Genomic DNA, 18,375 nt, shown 5'->3' with positions numbered 1-18,375 from the left:
TCTCTTTTTAGTAGAGACAGGGTTTCACCATGTTGGTCAGGCTGGTCTTGAATTCCTGAAGTCAAGTGATCTGCCCACCTTGGCCTCCCAAAGTGCTGGGATTACAGACGTGAGCCACCACGCCCGGCCTCTCTGGCATTGTTTTTGTTTTTGTTTTTGTTTTTGTTTCTGTTTTTTGAGATGGAGTCTTGCTCTGTCGCTAGGCTGGAGTACAGTGGCGCAATCTTGGCTCACTGCAACCTCCACCTCCTGGGTTCAAGCGATTCTCCTGCCTCAGCCTCCCGAGTAGCTGGGACTACAGGTGAGCACCACCATGCCCAGCTAATTTTTGTATTTTTAGTAGAGATGGGGTTTCACCATGTTGGCCAGGATAGTCTTGAACTCCTGACTTCGTGATCTGCCCGCCTCAGCCTCCCAAAGTGCTGGGATTACAGGTGTGAGCCACCACGCCTGGCCCTGGCATTGTTTTGAAGCTATTCGTGACATCATTTCAGGTGTAAATATTTCAAAGTTACTCTAATAGACAAGAACTCTTTTTAAGATAAAACATGTTCACAGTTTTATTTTTGCACCTATAAGTAATAATTTCATACTATCGCCAAAGACAGTTCATTCAAACCAAATCAGTTTTTTGGGAAAATTCTCGTTTTGCACTATAAGGAGGACAACGTGGTTTGCCATCCTGTCTACGGAAAGAGAGTACGGGTTAAAACAAGGACAGAGACGGCAAGGGAAATATGACCCTTCCTGCGTTAGGGAGGCGCTGCCACAGTAAAGCCTCTTTATTCCAATAACACTGGGGTGTCTCACAGAACTGAGCTCAGGACCTCAGCTGGGCCTCGGGAGGGGACTGACTCCCGAGGGGTGCTGAATGCAGTCACCCAGGATGCCCTTTCCATCTCACGACCTGCTTCCCTTTCATCTAAGCTTTCTATGCCACTCGCTCAGCAAAGCTCCAGCCCCAGCATTTTGCCTACTCTGTATGAGAAACCAGCACACACCAAGATGGGAATATCTTAGAAGTGTAGGTTTCCAGGAAAAGGGGCTCTGATTGGCCAGTTTTGATTAAGTCTACTCCTGGTCCCAGCATTAGGGGTTGGGGTCACGTGTTATGGATCTGGCTGCCTAAGCCTTCCCCCAAGGGTCTGGGTGGGCGGGGAGAATCTTGCAGAGAAAGCCGAGGGTCACCACTCAAAGGCTGGGCTGCTGCAGAAGAGGGTGGGAAGTCGAGGCCTCCCTGAAGCCCAGGAATCAAAAGCATAGTGGACCACCATGTGCAGGTGCTCTCATGCAGGGGCCATCCCTCCCTTCCCATGGGACGGCAGAACAGGTGGCCTCACTAGGGCTCTGTCCTGGGCTGGGTTGTCCAATTCAACCAAGTCTATGCTTCCCTCCCCCTCAACACAGTTTGATTGATGGATTGATTTTAGAGACAGGGTCTCACTCTATTGCCCAGGCTGAAGTGCTGTGGTGGGATCACGGCTCACTGCAGCCTCTAACTCCTGGGCTCGGCCTCCCACCTCAGCCGCCTGAGTAGCTGGGACTACAGGCATGTGCCACCACTTCTGGCTAATTTTTTTTTTTAAGTTTTTTGTAGAGACATTATCTCCAATTCCTGGACTCAAGCCATCCTCCCACCTCGGCCTCCCAAAGCTTCAGGATTATAGGCATGAGCCACCAATCTAAAACCCCAGGAGGGTGTTAGAACCAAGAATCTGCTGCAGCTTCCTCTCCAGTGATTAAGTGAGAACCAGTGTAGAAGCCAATGGGCACAGGCTTAATTAGCCTCTGGTTATAGTCTTGTCTCATGGAGGGGAAGGGGAGCAGGCAAGAGAAAACCTTTTAACAATTATTTGTCTCCAGTTCACCATGGGTGAGACTTCTGTCCCTGAGAGCAAGGCTATGGGGCAGGTAAGGACCAAGGCACAACGTGAGATGTGCAGATGAGACAGAGAGGTGTGGAAAGAAGCAGAACTAAAATCAGCGGAGGTGCCCAAACAGCACAGACTGACTGAATGTCTTCACCTTCTTCATTGCTGGAGGCCAGTGTTCCTTACACCGTGTTTTGAGGACCCTCATCACTTCGAGGGCTAGTTAAAGATTCAGACTCCGGCACTTGGTCCCAGGCATTCAATTCTACAGCCTTGAGGCCCTGCCTGGGAATCTGCCTTCTCAACAGGTCAGGAGATTTTGACGCACACGCAAGTTTGAAAACCCCTCGCTGTGGATAGAAACACTGGTGAGGTGGACTACAGAATGTTTGATTTATTCTTTTGCCTCTGAGCAAGATGGATTTTCCTAAAATAATTTCCCCACATTTCTGCAGTGATGGTGATGTGTATAGCCAGCATTCCACAGTTGTTAGTGAACGCATTTCAGTCTATACCCGAAATACCTTTCCTCGTTCCAGGAGCTGCCCCAAACAGCTGCGTAGTTCAGCAAAAGCCCACAAAGCTCTCTTTGGCTCCTAGTCATACCACCATCCCCCGAAATTAGGGAAATGCTGTTTGTTTTGCTCAATTCCATGTATTCATGTTCTTGGACTCAGCATTGGTACTATGAGTTGACTAATGTCATAATCATTATGTTTAGAAATTGTAAATTCTGGAGTTTGAAACATCACCAAGCCGGGTTTGGTGTGACAGTATCTGGATGTGCACCTCAGAGAACCCCTGCTCAAGACAAAGTGTCCCACACTTGGGAAGTGTGATGGCTACAATGAATATTACAAGGGAGGTCACCTGTTTCTGCAAAGCAGTTTTGCACTGGCCTTGAAAGAATCCTTTCTTTTAATTGCCTTTTGTTTTTTTGTTTGTTTTATTTTTTGAGATGGAGTTTCGCTCTTGTCACCCAGGCTGGAGTGCAATGGCGCGATCTCCGCTCACTGCAACCTCCGCCTCCTGGGTTCAAGCGATTCTCCAGCCTCAGCCTCCTGAGCAGTTGGGATTACAGGTGCCTGCCACCATGCCTGGCTAATTTTTGTATTTTTCGTAGAGACGGGATTTCACCATGTTGGCCAGGCTGGTCTTGAACTCCTGACCTCAGGTGATCTGCCTGCCTTGGCCTCCCAAAGTGCTGGGATTACAGGCACGAGCCACTGCGCCTGGCCTCTTTTAATTGCTTTTTTTTAAAAACAGCTTTATTGGCTGGGTGCAGTGGCTCACACCTGTAATCCCAGCATTTTGGGAGGCCAAGGTGGGCAGATCACCTGAGGTCAGAGTTCGAGACCAGCCTGACCAGCATGGTAAAACCCCGTCTCTACGAAAAATACAAAAAAATTAGCTGAGTGTGGTGGCACACGCCTGTAATCTCAGCTACTCGGGAGGCTGAGGCATGAGAATTGCTTGAACCTTGGAGGCGGAGTTTACAGTGAGCCGAGATCGCGCCATTGCACTCCAGCCTGGGTGATGGAGTGAGACTTTGTCTCAAAAAAAGAAAAAAAAGAATAAATAAAATGATTACAAACAGCTTTATTGAGGTCTAACTTACATACGATAAACATGACTCATTGTGAGGGTACAGTGTGATAGGTTTTCATGAACTGATGCACTTAGGAACCATCACAGTCCAGTTTCCCAATATTCCCATCCACCCCTAAAAGTTCCCCTTGCTCCTTTGAGGTCACTCTTGTTCCCACCCGCAGCTCCAGGCAACCATTGATCATTGTGTGCCTCGATTTGATCAGCCACAACATTGATCAACCATTCTGTCTCTATAGTTTTGCCTTTTCTAGAAATTTCATACACATGGAATCATTGACTATGTCTTCTGTGTCTGACTTCTCTCAGTTAACAAAATGTCTCTGAGATTCATCCATGCTGTTGCATAGATCAGTAGTTTATTCTCTCAATAGCAGGGGCATATTCCACGGGGGGATCATTTTCACGTCTTGATTTGCTCTCTTAACTCTCTGAAATGAAACAAAATGTTTTTACATTGGCATCGCTGGAAGTTTCCTATGACTAGAAATTCTAACCTTAGACAATTTCTTGCTGTTTCAGTGTTACGAGCTGAGGGGAAAACTGCACAGCATCTCAATTGTGTAGGCTGCTGGCAAAGAGGAGAGGACAGTTTTCTTACTGTGGCTGGTTTGTATTCTTAGATTTTAATGAATAATACCTATTTTTCAGTGAAAAATTATTGACTATCATTTTTAAAAGATATAGTTTTTTCTGTTTTTTGTTTTGTTGGGGTTTTTTTTGTTTGTTTGCTTGTTTGTTTTTGAGATGGAGTTTCTCTCTTGTTGCCCAGCCTGGAGTGCAATGGCATGATCTTGGCTCACTACAACCTCTGCCTCCTGGGTTCAAGCGATTCTCCTGCCTCAGCCTCCCGAGTAGCTGAGATTACAGGCATGTGCCACCACACCCAGCTAATTTTTCTATTTTTAGTAGAGACGAGATTTCACCACATTGGCCAGGCTGGTCTCGAACTCCTGATGTCAGGTGATCCACCAGCCTTGGCCTCCCAAAGTGCTGGGATTACAGGTATGAGCCACCATGCCCAGCCTAAAAGATATAGTTGTTTATGCAACATGCTAGTGTCATTTACCAGGGAACCATTACAATATGCCTATGAGCTTCACCACAACTTTATATGTATTTTACCATGAGATTGATGTAAAACCAAGTGACCTGTTGCAAACATAACAACGATCTGAGGCACTCACTTTTTACAGTTACCTTAACTCTTGGGTTCAGAGTACTGGGCTGTAGCTTTTAAACCTGAGAAAAACGTGATATTCTGTGAATGCACTCCATGCATCTATTTCAGAGTGGACATTCTCTGGTTCAAATATCTTCGTGCGCATGCTGCTTTGGAAACACTTTCTCAGCTTCCGAGGCATTCTCCAAACACTTCCTGACATAGCCAAGATTCCAGGATATTTGCAGAAGAGTGGCAGCTCCTCTCCCCAAGATCCATTTCCAGCCGCACAGCTGAGAGGCCCAAAGTGGAAAGAGCAGCTAATGGCCTGGAGAATGTAGTTCATGGGCCCTGGAGTTCTTTATTTTTAACAGTGTGATTAAATAATATTTGTGACAGCACAGGAAATTAGACACATGTCTATTAAGTGCTTCTTTTCAAAAGGGCACAATTCCAGGGTTTAAAGCAATGATTTGTGTGTTTCATTCATTAAAAAGAAATTCCAGCATCAACTGTGTGCTGGGTGTCATAGGAGATGGGAAGTTGAGCAGTTCTCATTTTCAAGGAATTTACAACCTATAAAAGAAGATATGCCTCTGGTATTATTCCTTAGGTGACTTTTGTATTGCCGATGGACTCTGGAAATCTAAATGTTCTTTCACTGGTTTGTTGTGGCTTGGTAGGTAAAAATGCTTTCCACATTATTCTGGAGATAGAAATCTTTTGCTTCACCAGAATATGTTTCTTTCCAATCACAAAAGAGTGAGTTAGCTGGATCTGGTGGTTTTCTGTGGGTGCATCTAAGCACTTCTGCAGCTTCTGAGATCTTTCATCTTAACCTTGATGATATGAAACATCTGTAACCATCATAAAGAGGACATGGGATGTTCACAAATAACCCTGATCCAGGAGTGAGAACAACCTGGGTGCTGAGTCTGGCTTTGCTGCTAATTAGTGGGGACCTTCTGTATACTTTGACTTCCCTAAGCCTTGACTGTTTCATCTGGAAAAGGAGGACATGTGTGTCAATAAGTCTCAGGTTCCTTTTAGCAAGAAAATTCCATGAGGCCTTTTTCACTGAGGACACAAATCTCTGGCAAGAATCCCTTGCTTCATAATGACGGTTAGGTGACCCTGTTGAGGATTGATGATGTTTCTATTCTTCAGGCATTGTACATCTTTTCTTTCCTTGTGTTTGTAATGGAACAAAGTAAGAAACAAGTCATTGATATTTATTAAAGTTTTAAACATTGTTTTTGACTGTGCAGTTATGAGAAAATTAATGTTCATATTTCTTCAACATACATATTCCTATTTACTATGAAAATAAGAAAATCAAGTCATTAAGGTAGGCAAATTAGAAATGGAACTTTTGGGCCGGGCGCGGTGGCTCACGTGTGTAATCCCAGCACTTTGGGAGGCCGAGGCAGGTGGATCACGAGGTCAGGAGATCAAGACTATCCTGGCTAACACGGTGAAACCCCTTCTCTACTAAAATACAAAAAATTAGCTGGGCGTAGTGGCGGGTGCCTGTAGTCCCAGCTACTCAGGAGGCTGAGGCAGGAGAATGGCGTGAACCCGGGAGGCGGAGGTTGCAGTGAGCCTAGATCGCACCACTGCACTCCAGCCTGGGTGACAGAGCAAGATTCTGTCTCAAAAAAAAAAATAAAAAAGAAAGAAATGGAACTTTTGGGTTCTAGTGCCATTTCTTCCATCCTCTTTCAACCTCCAACCCCAAGAGTACAAGCAGGAAAGGTGATGACAGAGGTTGCACCATATCCATGTCCCAATATCTTGCTGCTCTTCAATGAACGAAGGATAAAATCCCTGTCTTCACAATGTGCAACGGGTTTTTTGTCCACCTTTTATATTTTAAAGATTAATTTCTTAGAGATATTTGTAAAAGCTACCACAAGGTCTTTATGAAGAACAAAGGATGGCAAGACACCAAAAACAAAAAATAAAAGGCAGAGATTCAGTGTTTATCCTGCTTTCTCTAGGCAGGATGCCAAGCCATTGCACATAGGAAACTCTGGCCCACTTTGATAAAATGTGAACAAAGTTCAAATATCAGGTCTTGGAAAGATCTGTAAATGTTCGTTTTGATTTAAAAAATATCTTTTAGTCAGTTTTTTAAAGGTGTAGCAAAAATTCACTCGAAAGTTTAGATATAACATTAGTAAAGTTTAGGTGTTCCGTCAAATCTCCAACTGGTTAGCCACAGAAAGTGTGATGATTATTTACTTAGAAAAGGTAGACTGTGAGTTTCTTAAGAAAAGGACAAAGAAAATAGTCCCTTCTGAATGTGATGAAGGCTTGGGAATAAAGGCCAGTGTTCCAGAGAAGCAACTGTCCAGTACCCTGTCTCGTGTTCCAGTGACAGGCTACAATTTGGCAGCATGAGTGTGAGCTGGATTAAAGATGAGATCGTCAATTTGATGAGCAGAGTTTTGCAAATCTGGATGTAACCAATATAAATGTAAGTTTCAAGCAAGGTGTTGAGACTATATCTGGCTGCAAATGGCAGAAAACCCAAAATGACAGCAGCTTAAACATGATAGAAGTGGTTTCTCCAACCAGCCTGGTGCAGGTATAAAGGGTGCCTCAATCAACAGGAACCCAGGCTCTTTCCACCTTGCTGCGCCCCTAAGCATTACCTATGGCCCAAGATGGCTCCTCAAGTCCCGCATAGGAAGCAAAAAGATAGAAGGCAGAGGAAAACAAGGCCCCTCTATTTAAGGACACGTCCCAGAAGTGGCGAATACAACCCCCACTTACATCCCATTGACTAGAATTTAGTCACATGGTCACAATGGGATGTAAGTAGATGCACAAAAGGCTGGAATTCTGGCAGAGGTTGGGATTCTTGATTCTGGCTGCTTTGTGCTCAGTTAGAAATGGAGGTTCCATTACTGTAGAACAGTGCGTCTGTGTAATAAAGAATTTGACCTTGCCCAAGAAGAGGTCCATCCTTTGCCTTCAGCTTCTGGTAGGTAATCTCTCAGCCCCTGGAAAATCATGCTCGATAGGAGTATCTTTGTTTAGATTGGGTGCTGGCCACACCAGGAAGTCTAACAGTGTGATTTAGGGAGGGGGTTGGGGTCACGTCGTATTAGCTCAACATCCAGAGGGGCTGGAGGCTGCCATCAACCACATGGGAAATCAATCATTACTACACAATGGAACCCCAATAAAAACTCTAAGCTTAGGTGGGCTTCCCTGGTGGGCAAACTCCATGTGTGTTGTCCACGTTAATGCCAGGAAAGTGGCACTATCCATGGCTTCCCAGGGAGAAAACAATGGAAGCTCTGTGGTGGGTTCTTTCCTGGACTCTGCCCTGTATTCTTCTTCTCTCTCTTTTTTTTTTTTTTTTTGAGATGGAGTCTCGCTCTGTCACCCAGGCTGAAATGCAGTGGCGCGATCTTGGCTCACTGCAACCTCCGCCTCCTGGGTTCAAGCGATTCTGTTGCCTCAGACACCTCAGTAGCTGGGATTACAGGTGCGCAACACCATGCCTGACTAATTTTTGTATTTTTAGTAGAGACGGGGTTTCACCATGTTGGTCAGGCTGGTCTCGAACTCCTGACCTTGTGATCCACCAGCCTCGGCCTCCCAAAGTGCTGGGATTACAGGCATGAGCCACCGCGCCCGGCCCCCTCGGCTGATTTTAATCTGTATCCTTTTGCTGTAATAAACTGTAACCATGAGTAATAAACTGTAACCATGAGTACACCAGCTTTCAGAGAGTTCGGTGAGTCTTTCTAGTGAATTATCAAAACTGAGAGTGGTTTTGGTAATCCCCCATACTTTTTTATTTTTGAGACAGAGTCTCGCTGCGTTGCCCAGGCTGGAGTGCAGTGGTGTGGATTTTGGCTCACTGCAAGCTCCACCTCTCAGGTTCACGCCATTCTCCTGCCTCATCCTCCCGAGTAGCTGGGACTACAGACTCCTGCTACCATACCCGGCTAATTTTTTTGTATTTTTAGTAGAGATGGGGTTTCACCGTGTTAGCCAGGGTGGTCTCGATCTCCTGACCTCGTGATCCACCCGCCTCGGCCTCCCAAAGTGCTGGGATTACAGGCGTGAGCCACCACGCCCGGCCGGAATCCCCCATACTTTTAATTGTTCTCAGGAGTGAGGGTGATCGTGTGTAGACTATGCTCACCTTAACTTCATAATGCCCCAACCATTTTCTTATAACAGTACACTGGGGCGAAAGGACAAAGCTGATTGTGGCCAGAGGTTTGACACTGTTCCAGGGCTTACTTGTCTGCCCTGGAAATTGAGGACCCCAGTATCTGAATACACACGTAACTCATTCATGACATGCCAGGATTCTGCTATAGAAGAGAAGGAGAAAAGCAAACTGCCACAGCTTGCCCTCTTAGCCGCCTGATATCCATACACATCTCTCCTCCCACACATGGTACATATTCATACCCCTACCCAGGGCAACAACTTCAGAGTCCCACCAATGCACTTCCTCCAGCTCGAAGTCCTGCACCCTGGAGTGTGTTCAGAGCTCTCCATAAGTCTAGAAGGGCTCTTTCTAGGCTGGAAACCCACGAACTGAAAGAAAAGTTACCTTCCCTAACATGTTTGCCTCTGGACTGGCTCTCAATGTCCAGCAGAGAAGTGGACATGTAAAGCCCTTTGTAAAACATTGAGACCTCAGTAAAACCTTTACTTGGGATACAGAAGCCATTGGGTTTTTCAGTCCAGCAAAGCCCAAAATTACCAGCTTATCACTCAAATCTGCTTGCAAGTGGCAGGCAGAGAGGGCTCCTTGGCCAAAACGATATTTTTCATTCGGTTGACAGATTGGCTGGCTTTACCCAAGCTCACCTTTCTTTTAGATTTTGCAGGAAGTGGCAGGAAGAAGCTGACTGTGCCCAAAATTCTGATCTTCCAACCATTTCCTCCTGACTCTCAGCCTTGGTCAGCATGTAGTATGCCTTCTAAAGTAACCCTGGAAACATGCCACCAAATGTCCCATTGCCATGTCCTAATGATCATCATTTATCCTACCTGCAATATATGAGTCCCAGCCATGTCATTGCTAAGTCAGTGCCACAACCTAGGTTCTGTAACATACATTTTCCCACTTCCGGATACCAGATTTTGTCCTGGTTAGGACTGGAGGTAGCTGCAAGTGTCTGAAATTACAAAATAACAGTCGCTCAAGCAAGATGAAGTATATAAGTTGCCAATTGCTGCTGTAGCCAATGACCACAAACCTAGTAGCTTAAAACAACACACATGTATTATCTTTCAGCTCTAGAGGTCGGAATTCTAAAATGAGAGTTGAGGAGCTAAAATCAAGGTGTGGGCCAAGCTGAGTTCTTTCTGGAGGCTCCAGGGGAGGGGGTGTTTCCTTGCCTTTTCCAGGGGGTCGCAGCGCCTGCATTCTTTCTTGACCTCTGGGCCTTCCTCCATATTCAAGGTGCCTCACTTCAACCTTGCCACTCCTGTCATCACAGGTTGTTTTTCTGTCTCTGATCTTCCTGCTTATCTCATATAAGGACGCTTATGACGACTTTGAGCCTACCCAGAATAACTAGGATCATCCAGGCTAACCCCCACCCCCCATCTCAAGGTCCTCAAGCACATCTGCAAAGTCCCTTTCCCCAGGTCAAGCAATATATTCAACTATTTCTAGGGGCAAGGATGTGGGCATCCTTTTCGGGGAAGGAGGGAAGTATTATTCTGTCTACCCCAGCAAGATAGCTGTTTGTTTCTCTCTTAAATAAATATAGGCAGCCGGGGCCAGGACGGAGGGTACCTGGAAGGGCTTGGCCTCCTTCTGCCTTGTCCCTCATCCCTCTACAATCCTAGTAAGTAGCTTCTGCCTCAAGGCCCCAGAAGACTACGCAGACTCAGGCCAGTGCACCCAAATACTAACCAGCAAGTGGGAAGAATGGGAGGAAAGAAGGACTTGCACACCCTCTTTTTTTTTTTTTTTTTGAGATGGAGTCTTGCTCTGTCACCCAGGCTGGAGTGCAGTGGCGAAATCTCAGCTCATGTAACCTCCGCCTCCCAGATTCAAGAGATTCTCCTGCCTTAGCCTCCCAAGTAACTGGGATTACAGGTGCCCACCACCACGCCCAGCTAATTTTTGTATTTTTAGTAGAGACGGGGTTTCACCATGTTGGTCAGGCTGGTCTCGAACTCCCGACCTCAGGTGATCCGCCTGCTTCGGCCTCTCAAAGTGCTGGGATTGCAAGTGTGAGCCATTGCCCGGCTTGCACCCTCTCTTGAAGGGCACCTCCCAAGAGTTGCACACTAGGTTTCCATTAACAGCCCACATGGCCACCTCTAGCTGCACAGGTGGTGAAGAAATGCAAGGTTTCTTCACGGCAGTCACGTGTCCGTCCAGCTAAAAAGTTGAGGTTTAGGTTGGGAGTGGTGGCTCACGCATGTAATCCCAGCACTTTGGGAGGCTAAGGTGGATGGATCACCTGAGGTCAGGAGTTTGAAGCCAGCCTGGCCAACATGGTGAAACCCCGTCTCTACTAAAAGTATTAGAAATACAAAAATTAGCCAGGCGTAGTGGCAGGCACCTGTAACCCAGCTGCTTGGGAGGCTGAGACAGGAGAATTGCTTGAACCCGGGAGGCAGAGGTTGCAGTGAGCCAAGATGGCGCCACTGCACTCCAGCCTGGGCAACAAAAAACAAAACTCTGTCTCAAAAAAAAAGTTGAGGTTTCTGCTATCACAGAGGAAGGGGAGGACATATAGGGGGAGACATCTAACAGAATGTCTAGAGTCCCTGACCTGATCTCTAAAATTATATGTACATTTTCAGGTGGGGATTCAGTGCAAACATGTGAAATTCCAGAAAGCAGACAGGTCTACCTAACTGTTACTCATCTTGTGCAGATCTTTGACATAATTCAACAAGCATCCTTTGTGTAGCACCCAGACTAATGCTGTTCCCTTAAAAAATTAGGGTGAGAGAGAAAAATGACCTCACATTAAACACCCTTCAGGGAAAACATGAAATGGAAGTTTACTAATTCCAAAAGTAAATAGAGGGGTTTTTCCTCCTGAAGCTCAGAATATACTAAATTATCCACTGCCGATCAGCGAATGGATAATTTGGGTATGATGGCTGGGGTGTATCCCGGAGTGGAGTGAGGCTCCAGGGCGCGGGGAACCAGGAAGCGGGGACTCTTTCCTACACTGACCATTAAGTTTCATGAAGGCCCTGTGAGTGTATCTGACGGGAATGGGGATTTGGGTGGGACATGGAACCCTGACCCCTCATCTACAGGTGGAGCCTCTCTCGTTGTCCCAGCACAGGTCCATTCGGTGACTGAGTCACACTGGGGCTAGCTGCTACGTTGTTTTCTATTGTCCCACTTCTTTTTATCCTACTTTGCCATCATGGGCATTGCCCACTCAGCATGGTCTGTTGTTGAGATTACTACAAACATTTGCCAACTGGAATGTGTGGTGAGGTGCTACCCTCTAACACACGCTGCACACCTGCAGGCAATGTGCAGGGTCTGTCTAAATGCAAAGGTGATCATTTAATGTTATGGGTTGCATTGTGTTTTGTGTTCCCTTAAAAAACACATGTTGGGGCCAGGCATGGTGGCTCGTGCCTGTAATCCTAGCACTTTGGGAGGCCATGGCAGAAGGATCGATTAAGCTCAGGAATTTGAGACCAGCCCGGGCAACACAGCAAAAGCCCACCCACAAAAATACAAAAATTAGCTGGGCGTGGTGGCTCATGCCTGTGGTCGCAGCTTTTTGGGAGGCTGAGGCAGGAGGATTGCTTGAGCCCAGGAGTCTGAGGCTGCAGTGAGCTGTGATCGTGCCGCTGCACTCCAGCCTAGGTGACAGAGTGAGACTCTGTCTCAAAAATAAATAAATAAATAAATAATAGAAATTAATTTCTCACAGTTTTAGAGGCTGGGAAGTCCCAGATCCTGGCACTGGCATATTGGGGCCTGGTCTCTGTGCTTCTGAGATGGTCTCGAATGCTGCACCCTCTGGAGTGGAGAAGCATCATGTCCTCACAAGGCAGAAGAGCAGAGGCAAGCAGACCCATGCCCCAAAGCCCTTGTTATAGCAGCATCGGGCCCATCAAGCCCCACCTCCCAACACTGTTGCACTGGGGATTAAGTTTCCAACATTCGAATGTTGGAGAGGCCACATTCAAACCATAGCACCCTCCACGTACCTCCATAGCTCTCTGTATGTAGAGGAATGAACTGCTATCAAGAGGAGAAATCTGGGCATAGGAGGAAAACTTTGGAGAATGGCAATAACCCACTCAGAATTCATTCACCATGGTTCAGACAGAGAGAAATTTTTTAAATAATGAGTGAAGAAATCAGACCCAAGGCAGAGGAAAATATCCTATGACAAAATAAGCCCACAACATGTTAAAAAGAGGAGAGAGACCATGTGCGCTATGAGTCTCTTAGTTATGAGATATGTGTACTCATAGCGGGCTGAGTGTTGGCCTCCCCAAAAGATACATCCTCTTAGAACCTGTGCATGTGACCTCATTTGAAAAAAGTTCTCTGCAGGTGTAATTAAGGATTTTGAGATGAGATCATCCTCGATTATCTGGGTGGATCCAAAATCCAATGGCAAGGGTTCTCATAAGAGGAAAAAAAGGAGCCCGGCACAGTGGCTCACGCTTGTAAACCCAGCACTTTGGGAGGCCGAGGCGGGCAGATCATGAGGTCAGGAGTTTGAGACCAGCCTGGCCAACACAGTGAAACTCTGTCTCTACCAAAAATACAAAAAATTATCCAGGCGTGTTGGTGGGCGCCTGTAATCCCAGCTACTCGGGAGGCTGAGGCAGGAGAATCACTTGAACCCAGGAGGCAGAGGTTGCAGTGAGCCGAGATGGTGCCATTGTACTCCAGCTTGGGTGACAGTGCGAGACTCCGTCTCAAAAAAAAAAAAGAAAAGGAGGAAAAGGGAGAAGGACACACAGAGGAGAAGCAGATGTAAAAACCGAAGTGGAGATTGTAGTGATGTGTCAACGAGCTAAAGGACGCCAAGGGCTGCCGGCAGCCAGCAGCAGCCGGCGCAGGCATGGGACGGATTCTCCTGCAGACACTCCAGGGGGAAGCAGCCCTGCCAACACCTTAAAATTGGACTCTTCTGGTTCCCAGGATTGTAACAGTGTACATTTCTATTACTGTAAGCCACCAATTTTGTGATAATCTGTTACAGCAGTTCTAGGAAGCTAGTACAGCACCCTAAAGTAACTAAGGAGAAAACTAGACTTGGCCATTGTTGGAATGAAAGTATCTCCACAATCACCCACCCCTGCCGCCAGCGAAGGCCTGGCTGGTGGGGGGTGTCCTGCAAGCAGCAGTGATGTCAACACCCGAGGAAGGCCAGGGCTGGGACTCTGTGCACAAGTAGGAGGGGTGCAGGGTCTTGGGAGGGGCTAGTAAGAGACTAACTCCCCCCAACACTTTGATGCTTAGAGTAACTCTTCACACTCTACTGGAATTACATGTTCAGTCATCTCTCTTCCCTTCTGGGCTGTAAACTACATGAGGAGAAGATTGTGCCTGTTTTGTTCCCTGGTGAGTCTTCAGGATTCAGTACCATATATAATTGACACCCAGCAAATAGATGTGCAACAACTGACCAAAGAAATGTATCATATCTTTTGTTGTTGTTGTTAGACCAAGTCTTGCTCTGCTGACCAGGCTGGAGTGCAGTGGCATGGTCTCGGCTCACTGCAACCTCCGCCTCCCGGGTTCAAGCAATTTTCCTGCCTCAGCCTCCCAAGCAGCTGGAACTACAGGTATGTGCCACCACGTCCGGCTAATTTATTGTATTTTTAGTAGAGAAAGGGTTTCACCATGTTGGCCAGGCTGGTCTCAAACTCCTGACCTCAAATGATCCACCCCCCTCAGCCTTTCTAAGTGCTAAGATTATAGGCGTGAGCCACCATGCCCGGCTTGAAAAATACCTTTTTTAAATCCCTGTAAATTGTATAATAAGCATCTCTATCACAATTTCCAGCCCCAACTTTTATTTTAAGTTTCAAACGTAGATAGGAGCTAGAAAAAATGTACAATGAACAGGCACCACCCAGATTCTAGAATAAATGTTTTGCTATGTTTGCTGTATCACATATCTACGTATCCACCAATCTATCTAATAAAACATTTTGCCCTCAGGGTTAATATCGAAATACCTCAGGTAAACCAAGAAGAGCTCCATGATAATGTAGAAAATAAACCAATGAGGCCGGGCGTGGTGGCTCACGCCTGTAATCCCAACAGTTTGGGAGGCAGAGGAGGGCAGATCATCTGAGGTCAGGAGTTCGAGACTAGCCTGGCCAAGAAACTCCGTCTCTACTAAAAATACAAAAATTAGCCAGGCATGGTGGCGTGCGCCTGTAATCCCAGCCACTTGGGAGGCTGAGGCGGGTGGCGGAGGGGTGTCGCTTGAACCCAGGAGGCGGAGGTTTTGGTGAGCCGAGATTGCACCACTACACTCCAGCCTGGGTGACAAAGTGAGACTCCATCTCAAAAAAAAAAAGAAAAAAGAAAGAAAATAAATCAATGGGACCATAACTGACATGAACTAAGGATACCTCACCTGGAGGACCCGTCCCTAGGGCCCACGCCTTGGCCCACTCAGTCAGGATCAGGGAGTAAGCCTGGCTGGATCTGGAGCCAAGATGAGGACCTTCCCTAAGGGCCTGTGGCATCACTTGACATCTTCTTGCCACATGGGACTCCTGGAATTCCAGTAAATCCCAATAAACAGAAGCCCAGGATAACAGGCAGTTGGGAGTGGTGGAAGAAAGAGATTTGGTGCAGCCACAACTGATGAATCCCCGGCAGCCACCAAGAGCTGGTTGCTGAGGAGTCCATCATGCTCCAGCATGGTGTCTGCTGCCTGGATGGGCCTGCCTCTTCTTCCTGCAGGGCCAGCGCACACGCTATGCACTGCAGCTCCTGCAGCTGATACGGGAGCCAGAGTGGGGACCTGGCCACTGTCATGGTTCAACCACGGTTAGCTCCACTCCCTGAAACGATCTTAGGTGTTCCTGCAGTGGCAGGAAATCAAGTGAATGTTGATGTATTTTACAAAGGCTTGCCCTATTCTTTGCAGACTTATTAGCTTTACCCCATTACAGTGGTCCCCAACCTTTTTGGCACGAGGGACTGGTTTCATGGAAGACATTTTTTTCCATGGACAGGGCACGGGAATGGGTTTGGAATGATTCAAGTGCATTACATTTATTGGGCACTTTACTTCTATTATTATTACATTGTAATAATATATAATGAAATAATTATACAACTCACTATAATGTAGAATCAGTGGGAACCCTGAGCTTATTTTCCTGAAACTAGATGGTCCCATTGAGAGGTGACAGCGTGCTGGAAGTCCGCACCGCTCTCGCTCGCTCTGGGCGCCTCCTCTGCCTGGGCTCCCACTTTGGCAGCACTTGAGGAGCCCTTCAGCCCACTGCTGGACTGTGGGAGCCCCTTTCTGGGCTGGCCAAGGCCAGAGCCCACTCCCTCAGCTTGCAGGAAGGTGTGGAAGGAGAGGCGCGAGCGGGAACCGGGGCTGCCTGCGGCGCTTGAGGGCCAGCCGGAGTTCCGGGTGGGCGTGGGCTTGGCGGCCCCGCACTCGGAAGCAGCTGGCCGGCCCTGCTGGCCCCGGGTAATGAGGGACTTAGCACCCGGGCCAGCGGCTGCGGAGGGTGTACGGGTCCCCCAGCAGTGCCAGCCCACCGGCGCTGCGCTCGATTTCTCACCGGGCCTTAGCTGCCTTCCCGCGGGGCAGACCTCGGGACTGCAGCCCGCCAAGCCTGAGCCTTCCCCCGCCTCCGTGGGTTCCTGTGCAGCCCGAGCCTCCCCGACGAGCGCCGCCCCCTGCTCCACGGCGGCCAGTCCCATTGACCACCCAAGGCCTGAGGAGTGCGAGCGCATGGCGCGGGACTGGCAGGCAGCTCCACCTGCAGCCCCGGTGCGGGATCCACTGGGTGAAGCTAGCTGGGCTCCTGAGTCTGGTGGGGACGTGGAGAATCTTTATGTCTAGCTCAGGGATTGTAAATACACCAATCGGCACCCTGTGTCTAGCTCAGGGTTTGTGAGGGCACCAATCGACACTCCGTATCTAGCTGCTCTGGTGGGGCCTTGAAGAACCTTTGTGTCCATACTCTGTATCTGACTAATCTAACGGGGAGGTGGAGAACCTTTGTATCTAGCTCAGGGATTGTAAACGCACCAATCAGCGCCCTGTCAAAACAGGCCACTCGGTTCTACCAATCAGCAGGATGTGGGTGGGGCCAGATAAAAATAAAACCAGGCTGCCCGAGCCAGCAGTGGCAACCCGCTGGGGTCCCTTTCCACACTGTGGAAGCTTTGTTTTTTCGCTCTTTGCAATAAATCTTGCTACTGCTCACTTTTTGGGTCCACACTGCTTTTATAAGCTGTAACACTCAGCACGACGATCTACAGTTTCACTCCTAAAGCCAGCGAGACCACGAGCCCACCAGGAGGAAAGAACAACTCCAGACGCGCTGCCTTAAGAGCTGTAACACTCACCGTGAAGGTCTGCAGCTTCACTCCTGAGCCAGCGAGACCACGAACCCACCAGAAGGAAGAAACTCCGAACACATCCGAACATCAGAAGGAACAAACTCCAGACGCGCCACCTTAAAAGCTGTAACACTCACCGCGAGGGTCCGCGGCTTCATTCTTGAAGTCAGTGAGACCAAGAACCCACCAATTCCGGACACAACATCTGGGAGTGACAGAGACAGATCATCAGGCATTAGATTCTTATAAGGAGCGTGCATCCTAGATCCCTCACACGTGCAGTTCACAATAGGGTTCATGCTCCTATGAGACTCTACAGCCGGCCGCCGCTGATCTGACAGGAGGCAGAGCTCAGGCGGTAACGCCAGAGATGGGGAGTGGCTGTAAGTATAGATGAAGCTTTGCTGGCCCACCTGCTGCTCAGCTGCTCACCTCCTGCTGTGCCGCCGGTTCCTAACCAGTCGGTGTCTGTAGGGGGGATGAAAGGGGGGCGGGAGGGGTGGGGGACCCCTGCCATTACACACATTTGGGGGACTTGTTTTTGGCAAGTTCAGGCTACAGTTCTTATACTTTCTTTTAGTGGATTTATATTTTAGAATTTGGAATAACTTCAGTCCACAAACTCTCAGGACGTGCTGGCGCATTGTTGATGTGCTCCAAGAGGTTTACAGTCAGCACAGGGCAGGACCCCCATCGCAAACGACGCCTCGCACTGGGACAGGCAAGGAGGAAGCAAACGCACAAACCAGGAAAGTGGACATGTGTTGCCACACTTTAGCTTTGAATTATTGCTAGGCTGTGAGAATGAAATGAAGGTAATAAATAAAATGTGTGGTTTCCACAAGCTTTCCTTCTCTTATTGCCTCTTAAATATTGAAACTGTTTGTGATGTAGTATTCATTGATTTGCCTACTGACATAACTTAGATATCTCCCCTATAAATGGTAAGAAGACTATTCAGAAACTGGTAAATTGACCTTGTATATGTAACTCAACTGAAAACAACTCCATCCTGGGTTGAGTTAGGAAAGCCAATTCATCTGTGTTTGGTTTAAGGTTATTTACTTTGGTTTCTGGGCTGGGCATGGTGGCTCATGCTTGTAATCCCAGCACTTTGGGAGACTAAAGTGGGAAAATTGTTGAGCCCAGAAGTTAAAGACTAGCCTGGGCAGGCTGGGCGCTGTGGCTCA

General features: G+C 47.7%; 1 long non-coding RNA gene across 1 annotated transcript; it reads left to right on the top strand.

Annotated features, from left to right (window-relative positions):
• The first annotated feature begins 7,490 nt into the window (after positions 1-7,490).
• Positions 7,491-18,031, top strand: LOC129052320 (uncharacterized). Its single transcript, XR_008517318.2, has 4 exons — positions 7,491-7,630; positions 14,303-14,424; positions 17,105-17,568; positions 17,766-18,031. It is a non-coding gene; the product is annotated as an uncharacterized LOC129052320 (long non-coding RNA).
• The last annotated feature ends 344 nt before the right edge of the window (positions 18,032-18,375 follow it).

Source organism: Pongo abelii, chromosome 22 (genome assembly GCF_028885655.2).
Source record: "Pongo abelii isolate AG06213 chromosome 22, NHGRI_mPonAbe1-v2.0_pri, whole genome shotgun sequence".
In the NCBI taxonomy this organism is placed as follows: Eukaryota; Metazoa; Chordata; class Mammalia; order Primates; family Hominidae; genus Pongo; species Pongo abelii.
Note: the sequence above shows the minus strand (reverse complement) of the source record. Positions and strands in the feature narration are given on the sequence as shown.